The following is a 7,721-nucleotide window of genomic DNA, read 5'->3' as shown; positions in this document are numbered from 1 at the left end:
GCCATGTAATTATATTAAATTAGTTATTATTGCTATCACTTGCACGTACTGCGAAACTTGTGATCTGAGATAGATGACAACTATTTTGGTTCTGGTCGATTACACACACATACGTGGGCATCCCCGTTAACCAGATCGGGAACAGCCCGATAGAGTCCGAGAGAACAAGACAATTCTCCCGATCTCCGACATCAGAAAATGGATTCTGTAACTTCGACCCCTCCATACTTACGAAGCAATTTTCAGATTAACAAAATCCCTGACTGTGGTTTTACATACAACGCGTCATAATATTTAAATGTAAGTATAAGTTTCTCTCCTAAAACGAGTTTCACAAAAAGTCGTAACTTTATAACGTTCAGTGCTATATATACACACATGTACTTTGAAGTACAGGTGAAATTAAAAGTAACCTACTTCACAATGATTTGAATACCATGCATGTTTTCGTCCTTGATGAACAATCGATATTTAAAGACTTAACTCGGTCACATATTTGAATTTAACGCAAAGAGCGTGGGAGGTTTGTGTTGTTGTTGAAAACAACAGAACCTTTTTCATCAAATTATTAAATCCGCAAGTCATTAGTTCAAACAATATACACTTTGATATACAAATAGTAGATTGAAAGTCCGTGGTACAGAACGCGAATTTCTCCTGGATGCATTTTACATGAATCAACTCAGGTTTGGTCAACGTCAAAATCATTTCGCCATAAAGAAATATTTGTTTGGTATGTAAATCCTGTCTTTTTATTTTCTCTGTTTCAGCTTTAAAATTTAATTACAATACCCGAGGGTAAAACTTTTATTACACATCGTAGTCATTAATTCTTTGCCATGCAACGCTCGAAAGTAAAATATATGTACTATACAATAACATATTTACATGTTTTTGACGTAACGGCGTGCTAATCACCTATATAGCTAAGCCTAGATATAATGGATGACAACCACTAATAAAATGGGCAAAGCTATGTGATATTTTTCGTTTTTTAATACTATGTTAAAGGCCCACTATCTTTCCGAAATAAAAAATAAGATTTCTTTAAAACAATACTAACATAAGAAAATATATATCGATGGCCTAAATTTGAGGTTACAACATCAAATAAAAGCAAGATTTCCTGCGTAATCTATGTTACTTAGCAGTGCAGATTCATTTCGCTGTTTTGCTGTCTGACGCAGTGATGTTAAACTAACGCGCAGTGATATTAGGACGGCGCGGGAAACATAATAAGACACGCCTTATGAAATATATCAAATTATATTAAAAACAATATTAATTTTAATCAAATTATTTTGAAGGTGATAATAAGCATGGTATTAACGGTTAGCTAATAACTATTGCGACTCTACAGTACAAACTTATAACAATTTAGTTTTACATTCCCATTTTATTTCCCAAATTAAATGCCGTTTCAGAAAGATAGAACGAGAACACATTCAATTTGTGGTGTATACATGTAACTTTCCACATCAACGCGTCGAGTCAAGACAAGAGATCGGGTTTCGATGACCAATACATGTACAGTAAACACATGGTATGGTAAACCCCAATTCTGGACCGCGTGGCTTTAGATTGGATTCAGTATGGTGTATAAAGAAGGGCTGGCCGTTTTTAAATTTGGAGGGAAAATAGGAATGTTCAACTAAAAACAATACTACATATCAGGTACGTGTATCCAATGGTAAAATTACTAAATAGCTGCAATTTAATCATCTTTACAAAGATTACTTTTTATATTGTTCCACTTCCTCCTGGTAAAATATAGCAAAATCATCAAATCCACGAAATCATTTTATTTATTTCAAAGACTTTGGCTAGTTTTCAAAAACATCATTTACTAATCACCTTTTAATCTTGATCGTGTGTTGTTATATATTGAAATAAATTACTAAGCAGTCAATATTACACACCATAATCATCCCCGTATAGTACTCCCGTAAAATAATTATTAAATCAAAATGTATTTTTCTTTCAAATTTAATATACACTGTAGGAAATAGTTGATTGTATGTATTATTCAACAAGACTTTCTCTAAAACCAATTGACGTAAGTGGTGTGTTGTATGACTCAATAGATTCTTTGTTTCGAAGGTAACCGAACAAGGATACCAGGTATCACAAATGTGGCAGTAATCATGAACAACTGACAAGAATAGATTGGTAAGTGTATCATTTAAAAGTATTATATTTAAAGCCACACTATACGAATCTATAAATAACAAGTCAAGTTAGATTCGACTCCGATATTGTTAGTATTTGTAGATGTAGTTTAGTTAAAATTAAGTTATAAGAGATATATTTAAAATGATTTCTCTATAACTTTGGTACAACAATTGTTGAAAATCGATACTTGTAAACATGCCTTCATGTTAAACTGGATACCATGGATGTTACGATTATTGCCAAACGGAAAGTTCATGACCCGTCTTCGGAAGAGTTCGGACAGACGTTACATATAGTTACGGTAGTCTTATGACGTTATCGGCAACGACGTTATAATGTCGGCTAACTTCGACTTGTTTGATCAATGGGACCCACCTAGCGATGTTCAATATTTGATTTTTATTAAAAGTTTCCGAATCATTATCGCTCATCCTGACTTCGATTTAGTCCTGTATTTGCATGATTTACAACAGCATTTTTTTCAACATTCTTCGAAATCATGAAAAAAATAAGACAGACACGGATATTGGGACTTTAAAAAACTCTTCCTAAAATCAAAAATATTCCTAACAAAAATATCTTTAAACTTTATGTTATTGATCCAATTTTCTCACCAGAATTTAAATACTAGATTGTATTAATGTTGTGTTGTTGTTAACAGGCCTACAATAATGATGTAATACAGATGTAATGATATCTCGATCACCTCATACATGTATATAACATCACAAATAAACAGATATGTAACGTTATAATTAGTGGCAGTTCACGTTAACGACTAGCGGGGGAAAACGCTATAATCTGATATACACATAACATTAAATTAATGACTAAGGATAAGTTTATGATGCCCATGGATACATTATAAAGGACCCCCAGACCGGCGAAACCTTCGAGTGGCCGTACATTAGTTAAGCGGCAATAATATATAATACCTCTGAGATTAGGGGGTCATAAACCTAAACACTGTCATAGACAGACACAGCTAGCTCGTTCAGTCGGCGACTGGGCACCGCCTTCATGTCCCACAAGAAAGCATTGCCAAACACGTACACGTATAAATCTACATGCTTTCGTTGAAAGTTACGTTTTCGTGTGTGCCATAAGAAATACCTAATCTAGATGAGTTGTTTTTCTTCCAAATATCAAGATAGCTATTATTTTATTAAAATGTCACATGCAAAGACACAATTTAATATACAATAAAAAAAATACAAAAACTTGTAACAGCGGTTATCGATGATATGCCAACATATTAACAATCATAAATATTATAAGATTGATCAATTATCGCTGGTGTTATTTTCTTTATTTAGCCCATGTTTACATCAGCGACGGTATGAACAGGCCGGGGTATACATAATCTATAAATTTAAATGCAATATCAAGTGATAGCAAAAACAAATTGAAGAAATAAAAACGTATTTATATGTTAAAAAACTTCATCTACGTCCTTGCTTTCATCAAAAGTTGAAATACCTTTTAAATTTTAAATTTTCAAAGATAGATGGATTTCATATCGTTAGTTTTTGATGATATTCTAATAAATCGACTTTAATATTTAAAGTCAGATGAGCAGCGAACCTTTACATGAAGAAATGAAAACTTTTGTAAAATGCCAGCATATTATCATCTCAAAAATTGTATAAAAAAATGAAAGAATAGAAAAAGAGAAAAACAGAAATAGAATTATTATGTAAAAGCCACATAAGGATATTCCAGACTGTACAGGTAAATATAGAGAATGAATTGACGACGATGTCCAGTATGTATAAAACTGCCCCCAATATGACACATGCACCATCTTGTAAAATTTAACAAATGTCCGTGACCTGTACAATATCTGAGGCCACCTTTAATGAAAATACGTCGAACTCTTCATTGTTAGCAAAACCAAAGACCTATTGTAACCAAGATTTAAAGAAAACAATCTCTAAATCAGATTGTAATTCTGTCTGGCAGAAAGAAAGATGACACTTTCTATCAGTTACTGGTATCTTTATTGGGAGCGTTTGTCATATTTGAAGAAGCTTTGGGTGCGTAGCGACAGTATCTAAGGGGGCGGAGCTTATCGGCAGCTATCTGATTTACATTTATGTGTTAAATCGTTATCAGGGACTGGTCCAGTGTGTAGTCCCCTAGACTGACCAACAGTTTCTTGATAGAATATTAAAAAAAAAACACTGAAATTTGGCTTCTCTACCACATGTCTGATTCTAGAGACTGGTCAAATCCGCATTGAGTTTGTAATTTGATACACCAGGATCAGTAGGAGAATTAGTCTCGTCATTAGATCCCTCATTAACACTGGCTAGCCATATTGTTATCTGATGGTATGGTGTAATAACCACTCACTAACGTTACTGACCACACTTTAGGAGTAAACTTATAGGTCACAACTAATCTATCTTATATCATAGTCGAGTCAAGTAAGTGAACATTAGCCTAACTTATAAATAATTGCGATAAAAGATGTGTTTTGGTTTTAATAATAATAGTTCTCGGTACTATATCAGGTGGGAAATATTGAAAAATCCAAAATTATGAAAAAATTGTTCATAAGATCAGGATCATAGGAAAATTCACACAAATGAAAAGTTTAAAAGAGCGATGTCTGCCACATTTGTAATACTGGCGGTACAAAAATAATTGTATATGGAGTCCAATTAATTTTGCACTTTAACACAATTTCTGGAAAATCACGTATTGTTCTTTTACTTTCTATTGATTGAAAGGTAAAAATCTTTAAAATAACTACAAGACCACAGAGGGCAATTTTTGATGGGAGGGCTACAAATTGACCACACCCTAATTAATCACTAGACAGTCATTGTAATATAATAGGGGTTTGACATCCCTTTATCTGGGGAGTGATTTCCAGATTTGACAGATTAGACTCATCCCCCAAATGTTTAAGCATTCTTTAACGACAACCATTAAAAACCCTGGAAACTTGCCTGATTGATTATAATCCATGTGGTGTAGCACAAACAATGATGTCTTCGACGGGACGTAAATCGAAAATTTGTTAGCATAAATTAAGCTAAAACAATTTAATTTGTTTTTTGAAAGGGAAAGGGACAATTCATTGAAGCTGTTACATATATAACTACAAAATAAGATATGGCATAGATATAATGTTCTAACTGACAATGGAACTGGTTTGTTTCTGATATATGTGCATATTTTATTGCAATCTTATACTGAATTGTCCTTTTAAGTCAATCGTCTTCAAATAACTATCGCAGGCACCACTATATCTTGATAGCTTTGTAAAACATTCTCTGGAACATGGCTACATGTAAATGTTTCATCTTATAGCGGATAGTCCACATATTGCAATAGTAACATTTAAAAGTCTCCTTGTAATTGAATCTATGAAAAGCTGATGAATTTAAAGAAAACATAATTTGATGATTGGACTACGGACATATTAATATAGGTCCAAACCATATAAAAATGATATATGGACCTCTGTGACATCAAATAAAACATTTATATGTTACTTAAATAATTAATGAACTTCATTTTAATGACCAGGACAAAATATTGCACAATTAATCCTAGTTTCCTAAAGAGTGAGGTGAATTACATATATTTTAACTGTCAACTATCCAATACTTTCCCGAAATTAAGCAATGGTCATCGTATTTCACAGGTGGAGCCACCAAGATATAAGTATTCATATTATTAGCGATTAGTTACGTTGTGACTTGAAAATGTTCAATATATATATAACCGATTTTTGCAGTAGTAGTCCACGATCACACGCAATTACCAGATGCAAACTACGCCGAAAATATAATTGTCACGCACAACAGTTACATAGTAGACGGTGATTACTACATATAAACATCACTATGAATTTGGACTGTAAAATTGTTTCAAATGCATTGTTGAGTATCCACTCCAACCCAGTATTAACAGCCACATCCCAGTGTAAGACATGTATTGATGATTGCAAATTTTCAAACATAATGAGTTACAAGTTATAATTCATGAGTAAATTTGAATTGCAATATATTTCCTTTTTGTTTTGTTACTGTCATTTCAAAATTCGAATGACATATATCTAACTCAATTAAAAATCTATAACATTCTAATTCAAAATTTCTTATTCTTTTACAGGCAGAAGATCCTCCTATCTATATACATGTATGATGCAGAGAAACCGCTGAGCTAAAGATATGACAATGTATAGGCAATATGTCATTATGACATCTGAAGAAGGAAAATGAAGACTTCTCTCTAGTCGATAAATGATATCATCATTTTCACACACTTTTGATATGAATTTCAATGAATTTCTATTGTGTTAAATCCAAATAATATACAGAATGATTTGCATCATTAAATGGACCAGTTCTCCGTGACACACGAGTGTGAGTAAACGGTTGCGCTCATTTGTTTCACAACACAAGGGAATTTTTTCTTATATTACGTTTGGAGAGTTGGGAGTAAAATGACGCACAACTGTCTAATTGTGTTACCTTCGCAACACAAATATTTTCTAACATTTGGTAAACAAATAACACTATAAAGAAAGTTCCAACCGGAAAAAGAACTTTGTAATAAGCTTTGTTGTCGAGTTTCAGAGTTGTATTAACAGCGTAACCCAGTATAATTGTCAAGTTTACTGATGACAAACCTAAGTACCTGGTATCTTTTATTTATAGTGACATCACAAGATGAAAATATTTTGTAATGACAACATTGAATTAATATTGTTTTATTGTCAAACAAATGTGAATGAATCTTCAGGTATATATCTCCACATGATAAACGCTTCAATGTAATGACCTTCATCTTTCATATATTATGTATGACAAATTCTTTAAGGTGATCTTAATGCAATAAGAACACCATCCACTTTACTAATAGGTAGAACACATACTTTCAATGTATAAATGTATGAAAGAGGATGATTATGAAAATGCAATAACAACAATTTTCAATTTCACTATTGGCTGAAATAGGTTATAAATAAAGAAACAAAAAAGCAAGACTTACCGCAATATCTTTCTTCTGTATCTGGCGTCTTCATGTTTATTATAAATCGTCCCCCGTTATGTGAAATTGATAAACACGGCGTTACCATTTACGGTAAAAATGGCGTTATAAACATTACCATAATAATTAGCATTCCAGTTTTAATTTTTGCGTTTTGATTCATTTCACGTATAGTATATACCAGGATTTTTTAGACTATGTAAGATACTTACTACGTTGAGAAGCCAGGTTAAATATTTCAGACGATTTAGGGAATTCCCTATATTGAAAATCCATGTATATGGCTCTTTCGGACGCTTTTAGGATATTGTACGATGTAGGGAATTCGCTACATTGAAAGGTCATGGATCTTTGCATCTCAATAATCCAGGTGATGTAGGGAATTCGCTACATTGAAACGCACGGCATATGAACCTTTCAGGCGTTTTTAGAAATTGTACGATGTAGGGAATTCGCTACATTGACAGGCCAGTAATCTTTGCTTCTGAATTTTTCAAACGATGTAGGGAATTCCCTATATTGAAAACCCATGTATATGA

The 7,721-nt window shown here is 32.8% G+C and overlaps 1 long non-coding RNA gene across 1 annotated transcript; it reads left to right on the top strand.

Moving 5' to 3' along the window:
- Positions 1–1,492: 1,492 nt before the first annotated feature.
- Positions 1,493–6,549, top strand: LOC138312217 (uncharacterized). Its single transcript, XR_011206885.1, has 3 exons — positions 1,493–1,674; positions 2,101–2,169; positions 6,301–6,549. It is a non-coding gene; the product is annotated as an uncharacterized lncRNA (long non-coding RNA).
- Positions 6,550–7,721: the final 1,172 nt, after the last annotated feature.

The sequence above is a fragment of the Argopecten irradians genome, unplaced genomic scaffold, assembly GCF_041381155.1.
Source record: "Argopecten irradians isolate NY unplaced genomic scaffold, Ai_NY scaffold_0253, whole genome shotgun sequence".
Classification (NCBI taxonomy): Eukaryota; Metazoa; Mollusca; class Bivalvia; order Pectinida; family Pectinidae; genus Argopecten; species Argopecten irradians.
This window is presented reverse-complemented; position numbering and strand designations above follow the sequence as displayed.